The sequence below is a fragment of the Narcine bancroftii genome, chromosome 5 (genome assembly GCF_036971445.1).
Source record: "Narcine bancroftii isolate sNarBan1 chromosome 5, sNarBan1.hap1, whole genome shotgun sequence".
Taxonomy (NCBI): Eukaryota; Metazoa; Chordata; class Chondrichthyes; order Torpediniformes; family Narcinidae; genus Narcine; species Narcine bancroftii.
In genome coordinates this window covers 95,259,902-95,283,092 of record NC_091473.1, presented here as the reverse complement: position 1 = coordinate 95,283,092, position 23,191 = coordinate 95,259,902, and the positions used below count along the sequence as shown (strand labels likewise).

At 39.3% G+C, this 23,191-nt stretch overlaps 1 protein-coding gene across 6 annotated transcripts in view; it reads right to left on the bottom strand.

Annotated features, from left to right (window-relative positions):
• lrrc7 (leucine rich repeat containing 7) overlaps positions 1–23,191 on the bottom strand; it is a 501,081-nt gene that overhangs the window by 372,326 nt on the left and 105,564 nt on the right. The gene's annotated exons all lie outside the window — the stretch shown is intronic.

Sequence of the window (23,191 nt, the reverse complement as noted above, 5' to 3'; positions counted from 1 at the left end):
GGGCAGCCTCATCTTTTCTACATGATCCAAAGTAGAACTTCAAGACAAGTGAAAACTTGTATCCCTAACAGTCTGCTGTCACTTAATTCATCATTCAACAAAGAGCAATGGTTTTTTTTTGAAGAAGAAGAACTTAGATGCACTTTTCATCAGACCCTCAATTTTACATTTGAGAGAGTTAACAAATATAAACTGACCCTGTTTATGCGCATGGAGGTGTCAACCTTGGAAATAAAGTATGCCGGTAGGTAATACGTCACTTACCTGGAAATTTTAATCCTGTCATTTGTTAAGTGATTTGTTCAGTGCACTTTAATATTTTTTAAATTTCACAATTATTTGAAAATGATATTAACCATCATGAAAAGGAATTAATGCCACAGAAAGTAGAATAAAAAATAATTGAGATCAATTCTCACCTTGGCGATTTAAGTATTGAAGATGAAGGTTTTAAAAACTCCAGAAATTAAAAAAAAACTGATAAAATTAATCATGAATTAGACTTAACAAAATTCAATCATTTCACTAACAATTTATTTAGCACATGAAATTTATGGGCAGCATGGTTGGTGTAGAAGTCATCGCAGCACCTTTACCACGCCAGCGATCAGGACCGGGTTTCGAATCCTACATTCACTGTACATTCTCCCTGTGTCTGCGTGGGTTTTCCCCAGGGGTCCAGTTTCCTCCCACCCTTCAAAGCATACTGGGGATGTAGCTTAATTGGGTGTAATTTTGGCAGCATGGGCTCATGGACCAAAATGGCCTGTTATCATACTGTATGTTCAAATTTAAAATTTAAATTAATATTAAAATTTAAAATGATCATCCTTGCTCAGTTTGATGACAATGCAACTCAAGTCTCACACCAACATAGGTCTTAAATGGCTTTGATATCACCAGGAAGACCAGGTAAGAACATGTGATGTCTTTGTAACAAAAGAAATTGATGAAAGTAGGGCAGTAGATGTGGGGTATATAGATTTTAGCAAGGTATTTGACAAGATTCCTCATTAGAGATTCCTTCAGAAACTTGAGACATGGGATCCAATGGAACCTTGGCTGTGTGGATTAAAAATTGGCTTGCACGTGGAAAGCAGAGAGTAGGATGGAAAGTATTCTGCCTGGAGGTCCGTGACAAGTGGAGTTCTGCAGGGATCTGTTCTGTGAGCCATGCTCTTTGTGATTTTTTTCTAAATGACTGAGATGAAGAAGCAGAAGGATGGGTCAGTAAGGGTATGGATGATAGAAATGTTGAAGGAGTTATGAATATGTTGATAGTTGCCATAGGATACAAAATCATATTGACAAGATGCAGAGTTGGTTGGGAATGTGGCAGATGGAATTCAATCCGGATAGGTGTGAGGTGATGCATTTTGGAACGTCAAACTTGAAGGCTCAGTACAGTTTTAATTGTCGGATACTTAACAGTGTGGAAGAACAGTGTCCAAATCCATACATCTCTTGAGGTTGCCATGCAGGTTGATTGAATAATTAAAATGGGCATTGGGCTTCATTAATGGGGGATTGAGTTCAAGGGTCGAGAGGTCATGTTGCAACTCTACAAATCTCTGGTGAGTCCACCCTTGGAGTATTTAGTTCTGGTCACCTCATTATAGGAAGTTGTGAACAGGGTGTATAGGAGATTTACCAAGAAGTTGCCTGGATTAATTATATACATTTTGGTTTGACCATGTAGAAATTACAATACTTTTATACATAGTCACTTCATTTCAGGACACCAAAATATTTGGATATCATAAAAGGTATGTATATTAAAATTGTCATATTTCGTACTTGCTGCTTTAATCTTGTTTTTCAGCCTCAGTGGCTTCTATGACTTCCATTGGCACAATTCTGGTTGTCATGTTGAAAAATGGCAACTACAGACTCCCAAGGTGATCAAAAAGTTTGGAATCAAACCTAGCTCTCTTATACCTGCACTGATGAAGCAAGTAAACACATCTGAGTACTCACAAACACCTGTGAAGCCAAATGTCCCAAACATCATGGTGCCAAGAAATGAGTGGACTACATATAAAAAGTGCTATAGTTTCTTCATGGTCAAAAAACATATATAAATAAGCTTGAATAAAATCTGGACTGTGCACTTTAACTACATGTGAATTGTTTGATTAAAAATTTAAAATTGTGGAGCAGAGGGGGAAATAAAGGAAAAAAAGTGTCCCAAACATTATGGACGACACTGTATCTTCATTGATGTACCTGCTGCTGGCAGTAGCAAAATGAATTCTGAAGTGTATAGAAACATCTTATTTGTTCAAGTCTGAGTAAATCCCTCCAAACTCATTGGACATTATTTCATCCTACAGTAAGACAATGAACCTCTCTCTTTGGCTTGGGTTCGCGGATGAAGATTTATGGAGGGGTAATGTTCATGTCAGCTGCAGGCTCGTTTGTGGCTGACAAGTCCGATGCGGGACAGGCAGACACGGTTGCAGCGGTTGCAAGGGAAAATTGGTTGGTTGGGGTTGGGTGTTGGGTTTTTCCTCCTTTGCCTTTTGTCAGTGATGTGGGCTCTGCGGTCTTCTTCAAAGGAGGTTGCTGCCCGCCGAACTGTGAGGCGCCAAGATGCACGGTTTGAGGTGAGATCAGCCCACGGGCAGTGGTCAATGTGGCAGGCACCAAGAGATTTCTTTCGGCAGTCCTTGTACCTCTTCTTTGGTGCACCTCTGTCACGGTGGCCAGTGGAGAGCTTGCCATATAACACGATCTTGGGAAGGCGATGGTCCTCCATTCTGGAGATGTGACCTACCCAGCGCAGTTGGATCTTCAGCAGCGTGGATTCGATGCTGTCGGCCTCTGCCATCTCGAGTACTTCGATGTTAGGGATGAAGTCGCTCCAAAGAATGTTGAGGATTGAGCGGAGACAACGCTGGTGGAAGCGTTCTAGGAGCCGTAGGTGATGCCGGTAGAGGACCCATGATTCGGAGCCGAACAGGAGTGTGGGTATGACCACGGCTCTGTATATGCTAATCTTTGTGAGGTTTCTCAGTTGGTTGTTTTTCCAGACTCTTTTGTGTAGACTTCCAAAGGCGCTATTTGCCTTGGCGAGTCTGTTGTCTATCTCGTTGTCGATGCTTGCATCCGATGAAATGGTGCAGCCGAGATAGGTAAACTGGTTGACCGTTTTGAGTTTTGTGTGCCCGATGGAGATGTGGAGGGGCTGGTAGTCATGGTGGGGAGCTGGCTGCTGGAGGACCTCAGTTTTCTTCAGGCTGACTTCCAGGCCAAACATTTTGGCAGTTTCCGCAAAACAGGACATCAAGCGCTGAAGAGCTGGCTCAAGACAATGAACCTAAACATATGCTAAAGCAACAAAGGAGCTTTTCAAAGCAAAAACTGGAAAATTCTTGAATGGCCAAGTCAGTCACCCAATCCAAACCCAATTGAATATGCCTTCCACATGCTGAAGATAAAAACTTGAGGGGACGATTCCTCCAAGGTAAGCAGGAGCTGAGGAAGGCTGCAGTAGAGACGGCAGAGTATTACCTGAGAAGATACTCAGCACCTGGTGATGTCTATAAATCACAGACTTTAAGCAGTCATTGCCTGCAAGGGATATGCAACAAAGTACTAAACATTACAACTTTAATATGCATATGAAAGTATGTCCCAAATATTATGGCACCTTGAAATGAAGGGACTATGTAAAAGAAAGTGGAATAAAGTGATATAATTTCTACATGGTCAAACCAAGATGTGTATATATACCAGGGGATTTATGTAGTTGAGATATTGAGATAAAGAAGTCAGATTTATCTGAGAAATAAACCTAATTTCATTAGATCATGGCATTATCAATTACTGTCAGTTTGTCAAAGATTGAAATGCAGTAGTAACAATGACCTAGCTAAGGTGGTGAAAAGCCACCACGTCTTTGACCTGCTTAACTTAGTTCTTAAACAAATATAATGGCTCCACTTTCACTGCATAGTAGATTTATGTATTTATGAGTAGTTAAATACATCCTAGTATTTTATTCTAAATATGAAGCTCTAAAGAGCAGATATATTGCACAATGTGTGAAGTAAATGGGGCTTTACAATGTCAGCTTCATAAAAAAGCAAATTGTTAGTAATGCACAGTTGTCTAGCAAAGCAACTCTATCCCTCAAATTATATATTTTCTTTGAGTGATATATATATATATATTTGTTGTTCAGTGCAATTAATTCCATTTCATGTCATCTACTTTTTGCCATTATTTTCATTGTTAAATGTTCATAGAATAGACTGAACCAAGTAAACCTCCCCTTCCATTGAAAAGCACTGCTTATATTTTCTGAACTCTATTGCAGCATTCAAACAGTGAAAAAAAATAATTGTAAGTGACCAGTTTTCCAAACCTGGTTCTCAAAGTCCAACTACTTATTGATTTTAAGCATGTATGGCAAAAATATTGGTTTCTTTCCAATTATAAAGCCACCTTTAATCAAGGTTTTAAATTACATACTCACATTACAACATTGAATAAATGTCCATTGGAAATCCAGTCGTTAGAAACACTGATTCAGCAATAGGCAGTTTTAATTCACTTCTAGCAAGTCTGTTGATTGCTGGAGCATTTCCATCTCTGGGGCATATGCCTGATGCTAAACCCACCAAACCGATATGGACTCATGTGCAAGGTACATGTACATTTCTCTTGAACTAAGTCATGTGCTTGACAAAACTGACAGCATCATTATGCCCCAATTTTGCAAGAAAGAAAGAAACCAAAGGAATTGCAGCAAAATGAATCAGTGGCATGACACACATATAGCCCACTTCCCCACCCCCACATACCAAACGTCACTGTTATGAAGTGCTTTAACGTTCTTTCTGCAGTTGCCTTAATGATTCATTATGTAAGGGTTTCTCAACACCTGCTGCCTCTGCATGGCAACACAGTGTTTTTGTCTTATCAGTGAATTAAAATATTTCATGACTGCACATGCATACTTGAGGATAAGAATTAAATACATAACCCTTTATTATCCAATATCAACCATAGGAAGAGATTTTATTAAGAAGCGTAACCATCCACTAACAAAATAATTGAGTACATCTTTTCTATCTGCAGAAATTATCCACTATTAGAAAAAAAAACATGAACAAGATACATGCTTCTCATGACTAGGAGGAAAGAATCATTATTGTTGAAGGTAAAATTATATTATAGCATACGTTAGTTATGCCACTTTTCAGAAACTAACAAGAAATAAGAAGGAGACATTGAAAGTAGGTGAATTATACTTCCATTCCTCCTACAGATGTGAGGATTTGGTACAGTCCACTAACCCATGCAGTTATGATGCATTTTTAGAAAATATCTCAATCTCAGATTTATCCGTGTGAGATTTCCATCATTTCATTTTTTTTAAAAATAAATCAGTAAATACCTAAATACTGGAATTTCATTTTATTTTAAAAAAGGTTTCTAGAAAGTATTCAACAAGAAATACCATATTATTTGAAGTCTTGGTCAGGTATTATTTATTCCAAGCTAAAAACAGAAAATAAAATCCTTTTGCATAGTACTTAGTTATTGGCAGTGAATAAGGTCATCATCCATTCAGACCCCATATTTCAATCATTAATTAGGTGCTTTCAGTGCTTCGCAGCACCATAAATTGTCTTTAACAGTTTAGTGAAAGACATGACCAGTTGGAATTTCAAATGGAACTGGTGTTCAGTTGTTTCTTGCTAAATAACCTGTACAAAGGCATGATTTGGACTTGAATGAAAGGCATCTTACTACTCCCTCCAATACAGCGTTTAAATAGCTATGGACATCTACATAATCTCTGCAAAACAATTCATCTCCCATTGACAAGTAGGAAAGTTCAGAGCACCATAGCAAGTCACCTTTAGTGACAAATGAAGGAGCAGACACAACAAATTTGCCACTGTGTGTGATTGACCAAAAATCTTTTCCACATGTTGCAGAGAGAGGTTGAAGCACCCATTTTCAGTTTAGGGCTTCTCCCTTCCATAACAATGGTGGTGTTTACACAGATGCAGTCAATACTGCTACTTCAGTACAAGCATCATCTGGGTTCAGCTGTACTGCAAGATAAATGAACTGGTTTCTTGACTTGGCACAAGATCCCTACTGGGACACCACCACCTTTCCTTTCATTTTTATTCTTTTACCTCTCATCTACCCAACTTCAAATACTTCAGCAAAATCAAATTAAATCCTCATTATTAAAACATCTTGAATTTATATGTAGCCTAGGGTAGCCATTCTCATTCTTTTCCAGGTATTTCCCACCCCCCCCCCCCACCCCCAGGATTCTGCTCAAAATTTATGGTTCCCCTTCCATAGAAACATAGAAAATGACAGGACAGAAAACTGGCCATTCAGCCCTTCTTGTCTGTGCTGAAACATTATTCCTCGAGTCCCCTGACCTGCACCCATTCCATAACTCTCCCATCCATGTATCTATCCAATTTATTCTTAAACTCAAGACTGAGCCCACATTTACCATCAGATGGCAGCTCATTCCACACTCCCACCACTGAGTGAATTTCCACCAATGTTCCCCAATCCTTTCACCCTAAAGCCATGACCTTTCTTATTTCTCTCTCTCAATCTATAGAAAGAGCCTACGCTTATTTACTGTCTATTCCCCTCATAATTTTATAAACCTCTATCAAATCTCCCTTTGAATCAGTCAAGTTTTAGCTTCTTCCATACTTCTCTCCTACTGATTACATAAAATACATTACAAAATATTTCATGAGATGAAAAGAAAACAAGGGCGCATCATAAGAAACAACTCAGTCAAAACTGAAATTAATTCAAAGGATATAATAATATTCCTCCAAAGAGTTCAAGAACTATATTAATTAGTGATCACTAAAAGAAGGAAATATGGGAAGGCAGAACTTTGGTCCTACATAGCTGAAGGCAGCATCACGAATGGAAGGGATAAGAAAATGAGAGAATACATCAAAGATACAATGGAGTGAAATCACAGAGGGATTTGAACACAGTTCAGGATTTTAAAATTCAAGGCATTGATGGACAAGAGACAATATAGAGCAGTATTAACAGACAGATCTGGTGTTAATGCAAGGGTTTTAAGGATTAACAAACTGAAATTGTACAAAAAGGCCAGAAGGTCTAGATGGATTAAATATGCCAGAGAGCCTGCAAATTAAGGAAATGTGTGGAAAAGGGGTTGAGACAACTAAAGAACCAGAAACACTATAATGGCAAAGGAAAAAAAAAACTGCTTTACTTTTCAGAGACTGATGTGCAAATACTATTGACCCAAATAGAGAAAGGAGGGAAGTAACAGCCAAGAAGGAAATATATGGAGACCTGTGTAATATCAAGAGGTGGAATTCCAAAATGTCAAGAATGCTTTGAGCAGTATATTTAGAGCAATGTGTAACTGAAACACAATTTATCCCACTTATTCCAGGTTAGCTGAGAAATGTACCAACATTCAATTGGTCTCCTTAATCTTTTTTTTAAAATCTATCCACTATATTTTAGCAATTTTTGAACCATCACATTTCTTAGTTTCTTGCAGCCTAAGTGCTGTAAGGATCATTCCTTGGTTATTTCATATCAGTTCAGAAGTTCAATCTGGCATTCCCAATGTCAGTGTACTTCGCAACCAACTGAAATAATTTGTATCCAATTGCACCCCTTTTAGAATATTATGAAGCAAATTGAATCTATGATGGTGGCAATTCCAGGATAATGCAAACCTGAACTAAGTCCTATGAAGTCACACCTTGAACCCCTTAAATGACTGCTGCAATAGTGTTGTCCCACAACTATCAACTGATCTTGCCACCAAACTCACTCACCACCCTCCCCCTGCCCCACCCGCAAAAACTACACCTAGCTCAGAGCCAAATTGGTGTCCCAATGGTCTGATAGTTCTGCAGCACAGGAACAGGCCTTTCAACCTATTATGCCTGTACCTACTAATCCTGTCTCCTTACACACATCTACATCCCTTCATTCCTCATCTGCTCATGTGTCTGAACAAGTCCTTCCTTAAAGTTACTATCATATCTGTTACCACCACTGTCCCTCACGTTGTGCCCCAGGACCCAAAATTGTTGTGTAAAAAAGTCATGTCTCCTTTAAACTTTTCCCCTTCACCTTAAACTTATCCATTCCAGCATTTGACATTTCCACATGGGTAAAAGGCTCTGACTACCTACCCTACCTATGCTTCTCATAATTTTATATATTTAATTCAATTCACCCCCTCAGCCTCCGACACTCCAGAGGAAAAAATCAATTTTTGTCCAGACTCCCTTCATAGATAGTACTCTTAAATCCAGGCAACATTCTGATGAAGCTCTGCTACATGCCCTGCAAAACCCTACATCTTTTCTGTAACATGGTCTTCAGAATTTATCTACAACTTCATTATGTGAAACTAATCTGGATGGAAAATTAGATTACATACATGGAAGCAAAAAGATAGTCAACATTTCAGTTTGTGACCCTGTAACAGGGCTGAGAGTTTAGAAACCAGATAGCCAAAATAAAGAGATGAGAGGAAGGAGTGAGACAGGGACTGGTAGGTGATAGGCAGAATCAGATGAAGTGAGGGAAAATGGATCGATGAAGCCAGGTGAGAGAGGAGAGATTTAGTGTCAGAGATGGATGGATGATGTGTGAGAACTGATAACAAAATGCATAGAAGTTCTTGGAAAGAGGGGGTAGGGGAAGAGGACATCAGAGACAGAAGATGGAAAGTGATCTGGAATAGATAAGGAAAGATGATGAGCAAGTGGAATCAGTTTGGTGAGAGGAGAAAGAGTAGGCCAGAAGTGAAAAAGTTACATCTTAAGCTTTGTACAATGATGATCTCTTTATCTCAGGAAAAATATACCTGCCAGGAAATCAATGTTAAGAGTATTTCATGATGAGTAATTTGCCCATGAGGAAATAGCAAGTAAAGTGGGCAAGAACAAGAAATTATCTTATCAAAATATCAAAATATACAACATTCTAAAAAGATCTTGAGAGGCAGAGAACTGAGAGCTTAAGAGTAACATCCCACTAATTTTAATGCACACCCATTATTGGCACTTACTAATGTCCTAACAAAGACCATCCAATTAATTGTCATAATACTATGCGCAAGGAGTTAGCCTTGTTCTACAGAACAGCATGTGTGTAGACTGGAAACAGACTTTTGATGGAGCAAATTCATGATTTTTTTTCCATCCATCTGTTAAGATATACATTTCTGTTCTACAGTACCAGCCTCCCTTCTTCCTTGGCTAACTCTATGCCTTCCACAATTTATCTATCCTTTGGATATTTAGGATGAAGGATTTCAACTGGAAATGTTGACAATTCCTTTCTCTCCCATTTATGCATTCATCACACTAGGTACCTCCAGCATGTTGGTTTTTGCTAAAAGTTTATGGATTGGTTGCTTTTGTGGTTCAGATACATATGGGATGTATGTTTGCTGTAATAATGCAACATGAGTTGAATCAGTAGGTGCAAGAAGCTAAGAGAATTCATTTCAGTAAAACTGAAGGCCAACTTTGTAATCTCACTTTCACATCTTTTCTATCTTATAGATATCTTTTAGATCCCTCTTTATTCTTAATGTATCATGTTTACATTCTACTTTCATCTTTTTCCTAACTTCCTAAAACTTGACACAGAGGACTTAACATTTGTCCCTGCAGGAGGCCAGAAAATGTAAAATTTCCAATACAACAGCAGAACAAATATTTGCCTCAACTTCCCAGTCAAAATGTTCTTGCCTTTCCAGAAAATTAGAGGATGAGAACTCGCTAAATTTATTCACTTTACAAAATGCTAAGAAATGAAACATATCACTACACTGAATTCTACAGCAGCACAAAGAAACAAGGTGGAGATAAAAAATGCATTTATACCTTTGTCAATCATAAGATGTCCTCAAATGCACTGGATACTGAAAGGACTGTTTTATTGTCATCTAGAAAGACTGAGCAGCAAATACGCAGAGTTAAATTTCACAAATGTCAATTAGATTGTTGATCAGGCTTCAGAGGCATTGATTAGCCAAGTTACCAAAAAAGCACCTCTGTTCTTTTTTCATTAATGCTCTGGAATATTTTTTATTCATAAGTATTTATCAGTTTAACATGACAATTGAAAAACAAAAAGGCAAGGTCGAGAATAAGTTTAAAATTCACAATCTTGACTCAGTGCACATTGTATAATGAATGAATCAAGGCATCTAATTTAAATACATGGCTTGGCAGTTGTAATCCAAGTAGTGTGGGATTAAACCATACACAGTAGGCTGAAGATTTGATTCAAGTCGGTGTTGATTTAGCTAACATCAGACAGCATGGCTGTTCAATACTTTTCAGGAGCTTCAAAGCTTGGTGGAGATCTCTAATCTCGTTCAGTATTTTAATGAAAATTTTTTTGTTGGAAATATGCAAAAATAAAATACTGTATGTGCTAATAATTTGAAATAAAAACAAAATCTAGAAACTACTCAATGGATTCAGAGGCAATGAAGAGAGAAACAGTCAAGGTGTAAACTTGATAACTTTGCATCGCATGTAAATTGAAGAAAGCACAAGGTTCCACACTGATGATACAACTATTTATAAATAAGAATGTTTTGAGAAAAATGATTTCAAGTGATTTGGTCACCTAGTTTTGCATGTATACATGGACAGATCCTTCTCTTACGCAATCCAGCAATGAATCACAATGAACCAAACCATTCACAGTCCATGATTTTATTGTTGTAAAAACATTTTTCTTTTCAATTTGAACTACTCTAGATCCAAGTCCTCAACATGTATTGGGATAGGAATAATTTAAAAATCAAATGGATATTGTTACGTAATAACCAATAATGCCAAGCAAACTCTAGTCAATGGTTGCAAAGAGAATGTTAGAATTCAGCTAATTGCAGGCAGGTTCAGCTTGGCATTTTATCAACCCATTGTAAGCTGGAAAAGCATTACTACTGATTCCTTACTTCTGTCACTCTTCATGGCCATTGGATCCCACCTGAAATTCAGTAGCAATATCTAGATGCGTTAGATTTCCTAACCTTACACTAGCAATTTATTTCTGCAATCCTATGCCAACGAGACCTAACACAGGATCAAAATGCCTAATCATTGGAGCTACGGCTCCTAGAACGCTTCCACCAGATTTGTCTCCGCTCCATCCTCAACATTCATTGGAGCGACTTCATCCCTAACATCGAAGTACTCGAGATGGCAGAGGCTGACAGCATCGAATCCACGCTGCTGAAGATCCAACTGCACTGGGTAGGTCACATCTCCAGAATGGAGGACCATCGCCTTCCCAAGATCGTGTTATATGGCAAGCTCTCCACTGGCCACCGTGACAGAGGTGCACCAAAGAAGAGGTACAAGGACTGCCTAAAGAAATCTCTTGGTGCCTGCCACATTGACCACTGCCAGTGGGCTGATATCGCCTCAAACCGTGCATCTTGGCGCCTCACAGTTCAGCGGGCAGCAACCTCCTTTGAAAAGCCCACCTCACTGACAAAAGACAAAGGAGGAAAAACCCAACACCCAACCCCAACCAACCAATTTTCCCTTGCAACCGCTGCAACCGTGTCTGCCTGTCCCGCATCGGACTTGTCAGCCACAAACGAGCCTGCAGCTGACGTGGACATTTACCCCTCCATAAATCTTTGTCCGTGAAGCCAAGCCAAAGAAAGAAGAGCTGTCAAAGATTTATTATTAATATATTTGATAAATCTCATCAACTACACAGCTGAATGTTTTGATGTCTAATGTAAAGAACATGGTGCCGCTGCAAGAGTTGCTGTAATAATCGTGCTGTTGCTGGTGTAGACCTAGGAGAATGGAGAGCGCAGACACAGCACTGCTCCAAAGTGTTCAACTGGCTAATTCCAAGGCCAGTGGCTACTGTTATGAGCCAAGAGGACCCCAAAACCCAGCAGCAATAGAAATTCACCAAGACAAATGGTTACTTAAACAAAAGTTGCTTTTAATTATCTTTAAACATGAAAACAGGATCAACCTTTAACTTATTACTATCAACTTAACCCCTTTCTAATTCTAAACGCACATGTACGAAATGTGTACAGGTTCAGAAAAGTTCTTTGCTTTAATAGTCCAGTCATTCACTTCTTCAAGTTCACTGGTATCAGGCAATTCTTATACTGTGTGCACAGAATGTAATATTTATGAAGCTTCACCAGGCTTCAGTACTTAAAGGTAAATGGTTACCACTCAGGAAGGTTCTCATTAGTTTCACAAACACACACACACACCCACTCACAAATTGATTTACTCTGATCAGCCACTTCTGGGTCATGCCTAAGAAACTTGCCCCATCGTGGGTTTTCCAAATGATAACCTCTTCTTCCAGGTCACCACAGGGTTCCTCTTGTTTCCCTTATTTCAGGTGAAACACTCCAGCCAGAGTGTAAGAACTACAAGGGTTTTGAACAGGCTGAACTCAGAATTCACAACCAGTCTTCAAAATGGGGTTTTCAACAATCCTGCCAGGCTGCCATGTTGCAGGCTCCAAAAGCTACTGTCTCTCTCTCTCTCTCTCTCTCTTTCTCTCTCTCTCTCTCTCTCTCCAAAGAATCATGATGTTTTTTTCTCTGTTTGCTAAAACCAGAACACTTTCCCAAGGTTCCAAAGCCCAATCCTTGAAAGATCTTAACAGCACTTTGAGCCTGAACTGTTTATTTGCACCTACTTCTAATGTTCCTTTCAAAGTAGTTCCATTGTCTTTTACAAAGTCAGTGGTACCTGAATGTCTTGCTTCAGCACAGCTCTTGCATTTTAAATGAGATGTGTTTTGTTACTCTGTTTGTGAATGACCTACACTGAACCCCACAATCTATCTCTTTTAAAAACATAATATATAATATAACCCATAACACTACATACAGGCATTAAAACAGCCTGTTAAAGGAGCTGACGGTGTTTTAAACTAAAATCCTGCAACAATGGGTCTGTGCCCAAGTTGATGACGCCTGTGCTCAGCAGTGGCTACAAGGGGTTGCAGACTATAGGGAGCAGTAGACTACATAGGACACCAGAAATGGAGAGAACACCCTCTGGTGAGAAGGAGAAGCAGAGGAGACGACCCTACAGGACAGTGACCATGGCAGCAGACCAGAAAGGGGCTCAGCGGCTGAGGGACTCCCACATGCTGCAGGCAACTTGCAGTCAGGGGACTTGTACAAGCCATGGGCTGGCTGGTTGAGACTGGCTCATGAGAACCAGATATCAGAGCTGGGGTTTGAGAGGATACTGAGGGTAAAAATGGTTCTGGAAGGGCCTCGGACACTGAAGGCTTCCTAATCATGTCAGTGGTTGGGATCTGGAGGTCAGGTTGCCAATGGATTGAACAGGAGTCTTGGCATCTACAAGGTTGCGAGACCGTTGGAGCCAAATCCACAGACACAGTGACTCTGAAGGGACTCTTTTGCTTTACTTTCTCTCGTACTGTAAGGGTGCCAGGTGACACAAATGGCAACTTCTTGTCTGCTTTACAACAGACACAAGGCAATTTTGTAGTATATTAGATGTTCTGTATTATTCTTTCTTTGGCTTGGCTTCGCAGACGAAGATTTATGGAGGGGTAAATGTCCACGTCAGCTGCAGGCTCGTTTGTGGCTGACAAGTCTGATGCGGGACAGGCAGACATGGTTGCAGCGGTTGCAGGGGAAAATTGGTTGGTTGGGGTTGGGTTTTTCCTCCTTTCAGCTATCATTTTGGCCGATTACTTCATAAATTATTTTTTTCATGTTGTTTTCAGACTGTTTAAAACTAAGAGCAACCAATGGAGAAGTTGCTCATTGAAAATATCAGAATGAGAATTATGGAAAAACAATGTACTATACTTGATAGCTATAAAAACAGGAAAGAGGATCTCAAACAGAATAACTCACACCCTGCTCCATTTAATCAGGAAAGTCTGAAGACTTCGTGGTGGAGTGCAAAACACAAAAGTGCTGGAGAAACTCAGCATGTCACACAGCATATGTAGGAAATAAAGGGTAACCAACATTTCAGGGCTGAGCCCTTCATCAAAGTATAAGCAACAAAAAAAAGGTAGGCATCTGAATAAAAAGGTGGAGGAAGGAGGACAAGGCAGGGGGAGGAGTACAGGATAACAAGTAAGAAGTCAAGTGGACATGGGTGAAAAAGAAGGGAAAAAATTGAGGTGAAGCTTTCTGATTGAAGAAGGATGGGAAGGGAGTGGGGAACTGGAGGAAAGGAGACAGCTTAGCAGGGAAAGAGAGAGACGCCATTCAGAGAGCTTCACTCTCTGCCTTCACCTCTCAGCTTTTGTCTCTTCTATCCTCCCACTCATATCCAAGCTAATGGAATTTAGTCACTCTGGAGATTCTCATGTGCTTATGTCTCAAATGGCACTTGAGTCTTAATTTTCAATTTATAGGTAGGAGCATTCTCTGAGCTTAACTCTACCATCTTGCATTTATTTATAATCATGCAGCTGCGTGCTACTCGAAAGAAGACACATACACATAGTGTAGTCAGGTTAAGCTTGTGTTTTATGGAGGGTTCACGCCTGACTTTTATACTCAGACCATTTCCCCCATTGCCCCCCCCCACCCTTTGCATAACAAAAGCACATTTCCCACACGCAGGTACTTTCCTGCATAACAATTTCCTTCTCGCCTGTACGCTGTCCTTGTCTGTTGGCTGTGCAGCAGGGCCAGTACCATTTTGGGGTTGTTGGCCTTTAAGCTGCCCTTACCATTGTTAGGTCTGCTTTGTTCATGAATGAGTGAGACAAACACCAGGCTGAGTCGAAATCAGGGTTCTTTGTTCTTTATTACCGGATTGTAACACTTGCGACTAAACATGTTAGTCGGAGAATGCATTCTGCCGTTATCAGCAAAATGGTGATTTTTTATACCCTTGGATACATGCTTAGAACATCATCATATCATTACTTGTCCAATGACTAAAACTGTTGCTATCCTTTCCCTGCTAGCTTCCTGCCTCTCAATCCATCAATGTCTCTCTTATCTTGTAAGTACAAGGATGCATTCACATCTTGTTACAGCCCTGTACATTCCCATCTCATGATGTTTTACCTAACAGGAGTACAAGGACACCTCCCCTTCTTGTTACTGCCCTGTACAGGGTAACTCCCTACACATTCCCATCTCATGATGTTTTACCTTACACCATTCACCCGCCGGTTCACTTGTTGGGGCCAGTGTCACTGCACGGACTGCTGACCTTTGGTTGTGCTCGCCATCCAGAGCGCCAGCTTGATCGCTGCGGTGGTGGGCCGCCACACTCAAACAATAGGACTTAAAACTAGAAATGCACACTTGTGCCTCAGCAACTTCTACAAGTGCACCATCGAAAGCATATTTGCTGAATGCATCACAGTATGGTATGGGAGCTGGTGTACTCAAGTTTGGAAGAAGCACAGAAGGTAATGAATGCAGTTCAGAACATAACACAAACATCCATGCCTTCAATGGTCTCCATGTACATCTCCCTGCTGCCTCGGAAAGGCGTCCAACATACTCAAAGACAAAAACACTCTCCTCTTCCCATTGGGGAGAAGGCTTAAGAGTATAAAACCATGTGCTATCATGCCCCTAAATGATCCCCGTAACAATGTTGTCCTGCTTAGTGCAAATGGTCTTCTTTTTCATAAAAACCTACATTCTGTAAATCATACTCTTTACATGGTTGTATAAATGTTAAAGATATCTTGTCAATCAATTCATGACAAGTAAACAAAGTTTAAAGCAGTAAGTTGCAAGTATAAATAACAAGATGAAAATATCATTTAATGCAATGGCCAACGTTGGTATCAAAAACATGAAGGATTTAGTATTTACTATTCTTAGATATAAACTTTTTAATAAATAAAGATAAAGGTGTAAAATTTGCAATTAAGAATGTTGTAGTAGTGTTAGAAAGAATGAATGTCCTTCAGGAATGACAGACAAAACCCATTTAGATTGGGTTTAAAAGCAAAATAAGCATTATTTGTGGATTTTCATTGGTCATCAAATAGTGAGGAACAGGTAAAGATTTGCAAAGTAATTAAGTTTTACAACAATTTCCAATAACAAAAGATATTACTCTCCCAATAGCGAATGGGGCAGTAATTGCATCAAGTTCAAATAAGAACATGACATTTTGAAATATGTTAAGCAATATTTACTTGACCCAATATGTTTCTCACCCAAAGTGAATGGAAGCATTTTGCTATGTCTTGCCCTAAGGCAATGAATTGGATCAAGTGGAAAATGCCACAGATGAGAAACGTTCAAGACTAAAATTAAGACAAAAAGTTTTACATTAGAGCTGGCAGCCCAGACCTACAATCTATAAAGGGACATGATACAGATGGCACAACCAGTAATTAATATACCAAGCTGTATGATCAATCAAGAAATGATAATGCAGATAATCATCTGCTTGATGCATTGGACAATAAAATAAAGAGAATAAATAAATATCACGATTGCAGTCAGGAGTCAATCTAGTTTATCATTTCAAAGACAAATGGCTCAAAATGATGAAGGAAAAAAAACTGATAACTGGCACGCAAGACTTTGGTGGTGCCAGATTAATTTTCTGGCTTATTGAATGCCTATTAATAGCACAATATATTTTAATTCACTTTTCCTGGGAGCTATGTAGTATTACATTTCCCAGTGAACCTGGTAAGTCTGAAGGGAACACAGAAACTGGAACTTTAGGGAATGAGAACTGCAGCCCTGGTAAGATTCAAGATTAAGTAGGAACTGAAACCCAGTGGGTTTCAAGGGAGCGTGAGATGCAGGGCATCAGGTGTGTTCATTTCTGAATAACCTGCCATGTATTTTCAATACTTCTGCACCCAACTATAGCTGGAAAAGGAGCATGATCCCTTCTATCCAACCCACCCGTGCTCTGCAGGTGTATACATGTAGTATACACAATGGCATCACTCCAGAAGTAGCCATGGCAAAGAAATGGCAATACACTGACTGGTTCCATCACAGCCTGGTTTGGTAATTTCAATGCCCAAGAATGCAAAAAGCTCCAGAACATAGCACATGTATCCAGGTTCATCACAGCCTCCAATCTCCCATCCAATGAATACATCTATGTGAGACACTGCCTCAAGAAGCCAGCCAACATCATAAAGGACACCCACCACTCTGGTCACAGCTTCTTTATGCTTTTAACTTTGGACAGAAGCCCAAAAAACAGACTCTTTCCACTACTATCAGTCTCTTGAAACTCCCCTTGTTACACTGATCATAGATTGCTCTGACACCACAATAGGATTATTTGCTATATTGCAGTCACTTGTTTTGCACAAGGATAACTGTGAATATTCATTCTCTGTTTTTTGTATTTATTTTCTCTTTTTAATTCAATTATGTACACTTCTTTTAGTGGTTTTGTTTTACAAAGTACTTGACTGGTTGCACCTAAAATTCCAGTGCAAATTTACATTGTACAATGAATATGACAATAAATTTATCATCATTATCAATGCAACCCACCAAAATAACCAGATTTTCTAATATTCTCCAAAGCTTAATGCAGTACACTATATAATTGTGTTAAAGAGCCTTTAAAAAATAGCAGAGCTGCAGAATACATAATGAAACACCGATCATCTTTGATAATGTTTCAAAAGATAGTTTGCATTTTAACTGCAAACACGCGATGTGATTTTAATCCAAGTGAAAAGAGCCAAATGACTAATATGTACAAGTATGTATTAAATCTAGAAATGTCAGGTTAACCTTCAGTTTGAATCTTGCATTTGATAAATGATTGAATTTCTGCGAATCGCAGTTATAAAAAAAGCCAATTGCATCACACTCAAAACTATAGTCCAATATAATTTAGTGTCCAAGACACAATCTTAGATCAAATGATACTGTTCACAGAATGACAGGGCACTTGGCCTGTATGATATTCAGCTTTAATGACATTCTCTTTTAATAATTGATTCTCAAACAGGTGATTTATACAAAAGTTGTATAATAAAATTATATAAAAGTTAGCCCTTCTTTTTAATCTATTGCAATGTATTACAAGTTTATTGTTAATGAAGTTTTTAAAAAAACACTTAATTCACTTCCCAATGTTCTTGAAGCTGTTTCTGAATGGTGAGCAAACCTTTACTTACTGCTGTCCATGCCAATGGTTTAATTATTTATTATACTGTTTTTATATTTAGAATGTTGCCTAGCCTGCAAGAAAAAAAGAATTTCAGAGTTTCATGTATGTACTCTGATAATAAATTTGAATTTTATGTCATATTTCTGAATTATTAGATTAGATTCAACTTTATTGTCATTGCGCCAAGTAAAATACAAAGCCAATTAAATAAAATTAGCATCCAACCAGAAGTTAAAAAAATAGTGCTATGTACAAATAACTGCATGCAAATAAAAACCAGTGCATTCAGCAAACAATTATAAAAGTTCTGTCAGTACAATGTGAGTTTTGTACCACTTAGCACTGTAATTTAAAGTTCAGCAAGATCACAGCCTCAGGAAAAAAAAATCTCCTTGAGCCTACTAGTTTAAGAGCTGAGGCCCCTATAGTACCTATCAGATGGAAGGATAGTAAAGAGCCCATAGTTAGGGTGAGGATCATCCTTGATGATGCTTTTCGCCCTGCCTAGACAGCATTCCTGATAGATGTTCTCAATGGTGGGCAATTGGATGCCAATAATCCACTGGGCAGTTTTCACCACCCATTGAAGTGCTTTATGTCCCAATATGAGATTTTGCCATGCATCACTGAGGTGCCATAGGTGAGTATGCTCTCAAAGGTACAGTGGTAAAAATTCATCAGTATCTGGGACAGAGGTGCAGTTTCTTCATGCTCCACAGGAAATAAAGGTGCTGTTGTGCCTTTTTGATCAGGATGGAGTAGCACCTTTTTGATCAGGATGGAGTAGTTCAGGGACCAGGTGAGATCATCAGAATGTGGACACCAAGGAATGTGAAGCTTGATACACTTTCCACCACAACCCCATTGATATGAATAGGGGCATGAGTGTGGCTTCCAGCATGCCTGAAGTCCTTAACAATCTCCTTTGTTTTCTGAGTGTAAGTGCCAAGTTGTTGTCAGCACACTAAATGGCCAGGTGCTGGACCTTGTCCCTTTAGGCTATCTCATCATCCCTGTTGATCAGGCCAACCACTGTGATGTCATCTGCAAACTTGATTATGGAATTAGTACAATATACAGGAACACAGTCATAGGTGAAAAGGGAATTCAGAAGAGGGCTCAGCACACACCCCTGTGGCAAGCTGGTGCTCAGGGTGAGAATGGAAGAGAAAAGATTGTTGAACTTAACAGATTGGGATTTGTTAGTCAGAAAGTCCAAGGACCAGTTGCAGAGGAATAAGCTGATTCCAAGCTGGCAAAATTTGGAGGGAATCACATTATTGAATGCCAAACTAAAGTCAATGTACAGCATTCTGACATGAGAGTTGGAGCTGTCCAAGTGGGTCAAGGCAGAGTGGAGTGCCATAGAAATGGCATCCTCAGTCGACCTGTTGGTGTGATAGGCAAATTATCTTAGCTTTTTTATCCTCTCCCCTCTCCCCTCTCCCCTCTCCCCTCTCCCCTCTCCCCTCTCCCCTCTCCCCTCTCCCCTCTCCCCTCTCCCCTCTCCCCTCTCCCCTCTCCCCTCTCCCCTCTCCCCTCTCCCCTCTCCCCTCTCCCCTCTCCCCTCTCCCCTCTCACCTCTACCAGCCTAATACCTCTTACCTGTTAGCTTTCCTCCTCCCTCTGCCCACATTTCATTCAGGCATCTGCCTGATTTTGACATTCCTGATGAAGGTCTCAGGCCCAAAAGATTGACTGCCTTTCACTTATTATGAATACTGCATGATCTGCTTAGCTTCTCCAGCACTTCTCTGTACTGAAATAAATAACCATTGTCTCATCAATGGGACATTATACAGGCCAACTAATAACTTTTTACTAAGAGGTATAAGATTATGAGGGCCACTGATACAGCAATCTTTCATTGGAGTTTTTAAATGAGAGGTTAAAAAAAGTGATGGGTGCCTGAAATGCACTGCTGGGGTGATAGTACAGACTGGTACAATTAAGAAATTTAAAAAAGAAACTTGTATAGGTACATAGATGCAAGAAAAATCAAGGGCTATGGGTATGAGGTAAGTAAGGATTAAATTGTCATGAAGTACTTTTACACAGGTCATGTGCTGTATTGTTGTATCTTCTTAGAAAATAGAGGTATCAGTGTGCCTTCATCACAATTACCTCAATATCCTGGCTCCAGGAAAGGTCCACCAATATATGTACTCCCAGGAACTTGAAGTTACTATCCCTCTCCACTGCCATACAGTCAATGAAGAGAGGTTAGTTTCCTCACCCTTCCCAAAGTTCACAATGAGCTCTTTAGTCTTGCTGATGTTGAGAGCAAGATTGTTGTTCTGGCACCACAAAACCAGATTCTCCATCCCTATCCTACATTCTGACTCATCATTTCCTGTTATTCAGACAACACCACCAATGTCATCAGCAAATTTATAGATTGCATTCGAACTGAACTTGGCTATACACTCATGAGCACTTCAAGAATAGACTAGTGGACAAGTGCACAACCTTAATGTGCCTCCATGTTGATGGTCAGCAAGCAGGTCAAGAAAACATTGGTCTCTTGAGAGGTGGTGCAGTGGATTTTATAAATAAAAAATTAAGGAATGTCAGATATTTGAAATAAATATTTGGACTAATTTTCATCAACATGCCAATAATAAAAGATAGTGAAGGAGCTATGTGGAGGAAAAATTTGACAAACGTCGTGTCCCATGGATCCAATAGCCTCAAACAATATGTGTGAAAGGAAGAGTCTGCAAAGTGTCTAAGGAAAGTCTTACCTGGATTCTGGAGCAAATTTAGAGGACTGGAAGACTACATTTCAAGAAAGGAATGAGGCAAAAAAAAAATCAAGAAATTATAGGCCAGCAAGCCTAACAGCTGTCATTCAGAAAATTGTGGAATTTATTATTGAGATCATAATAGCATACTATTTAGAAAAGCACAAGGCAATCAAATTGACGCAACGTGGTTTTAAGAGAGCAAAATGAGTTTGGCAGTTCTTTGAGTGGAAGTGAAGCGAAATCAGTTGATGTTGTACATTACATTTATATTTCCAGAAAGTATTCAGTAAGGCTCCACACAAGTGATTAGTGCACAAAATAACAGTACATGTGGCTAGGGAATAATATTTTGCCATGGATAGGGGATTGAAGATCAACAACATGATGTACCTAGGCTTCATGTGCAATTGCAGCAAGTAATTAGAAAGGCTAATGTCGATTGTAAAGCATAAGGATTACAATAGTGAAGTATTGATGCAGCTTTACAGATGAGACCATACCTGGAGGATTTTGTACAGTTTGGATCTCAATCCATCAGGATATACTTGGATTGGAAGTAGTGCAGAAATGCTTCATTAGGAGATTCGCAAGATCCCTATGAATATCCCTTGCTTAACTAACAAGGCTATTCATAAATCAAGCAAATTATTATAAATGAGAGATATTAAACCTTTATGAGAAAGTTATAAATCAAAAAGTAGATCAAGGATGTTTGGTTCAGGAATTTGCAGAAAGTCAGGGATCTGAGATTGAACAAAATGTCTAACTTGTAAATATCTAAAAATGTGTTTGTTAAGTTAAATGTTACCACCTATTGTTCCAAGGAAGCAAAATTGTTTCAATCAAAATTATTGGGCACAGGATTTAAATCTTTCATTCTCAGGTGAGGTTTGGGATGCTATTTATAATCTGATTAATACTACCTCTTGTGCATGACACTGTTTGTTGCAATTTAAATGGTCCATCTAAAGTTAAATGGTCTAATTTTCACTCACATATAAATCCTCTATGTGACAAATGCAAATTTGGTGGTTTCTTTGGTTCACATGTTCTGGACTTGCCCTAGTTTAGAAAAATTTTGGAAAGATAGCTTTCAAACATTATCGGTGATTCTCAAGTTTAAATTAGATCCTTGCCCTTTAATTGCTTTACTCAGATCATTTCAAGATGAAGTTTTACTGACTCCAACTCAAAACCAAATTTTATCTTTTACTTCATTGATAGCCAGATGTGAAATTTTGATTAAATGGAAAGACAATACTACGCACATACAATGGTTAAGTGATGTTGTGTCTTGTTCAAGTTTAGAAAAAAATTAGGTATACTATAAAGAGTCAAATATTAACTTCCAAAATATGTGGGGCCCATTTACAAACTATTACCATAACCTAAAGAATTAGGGTAGTTCTGAAGCTTTGGTGCTGTGCTGTCCATCTCCAGGTTGTTATCACAATTCCTACATGTTAGCTTTTAACCTTGCTTAGTGGTAGGGGTTCTGAATTATAAGGGTTTTTTATTCTTCTCTTGAATTTTGCAATACAATATCTTCTTTGGCTTGGCTTCGCGGACGAAGATTTATGGAGGGGGTAAAAAGTCCACGTCAGCTGCAGGCTCGTTTGTGGCTGACAAGTCCGATGCGGGACAGGCAGACACGATTGCAGCGGTTGTAAGGGAAAATTGGTTGGTTGGGGTGGGTGTTGGGTTTTTCCTCCTTTGCCTTTTGTCAGTGAGGTGGGCTCTGCGGTCTTCTTCAAAGGAGGTTGCTGCCCGCCAAACCGTGAGGCGCCAAGATGCACAGTTTGAGGCGATATCAGCCCACTGGCGGTGGTCAATGTGGCAGGCACCAAGAGATTTCTTTAGGCAGTCCTTGTACCTTTTCTTTGGTGCACCTCTGTCACGGTGGCCAGTGGAGAGCTCGCCATATAACACGATCTTGGGAAGGCGATGGTCCTCCATTCTGGAGACGTGACCCATCCAATATACAATATACAACTTCAGTAAAGTGTTCCATTGTGCATAATGTAAACATCAATATTTTTAAAAGAAAAGGAGATTCACAAGATCAAGGGAATATCATAGGAGGAGAATCTGGGTCGGCTGAGCCAATGGTTATTGGCTGTTGAAAGAACAAGAGGTGATTTTATTGAAACATACATTATTCACTTATGGTTAGTGTAGCAGTTAGTGCAACACTGTTACAGTACCAGCAGCCTGGGTTTGAATCTGGTGCTCTCTGTAAGGAGTTTGTTAATTCTCCCCAAGTCTGCATGGGTTTCCTCTGAGTGC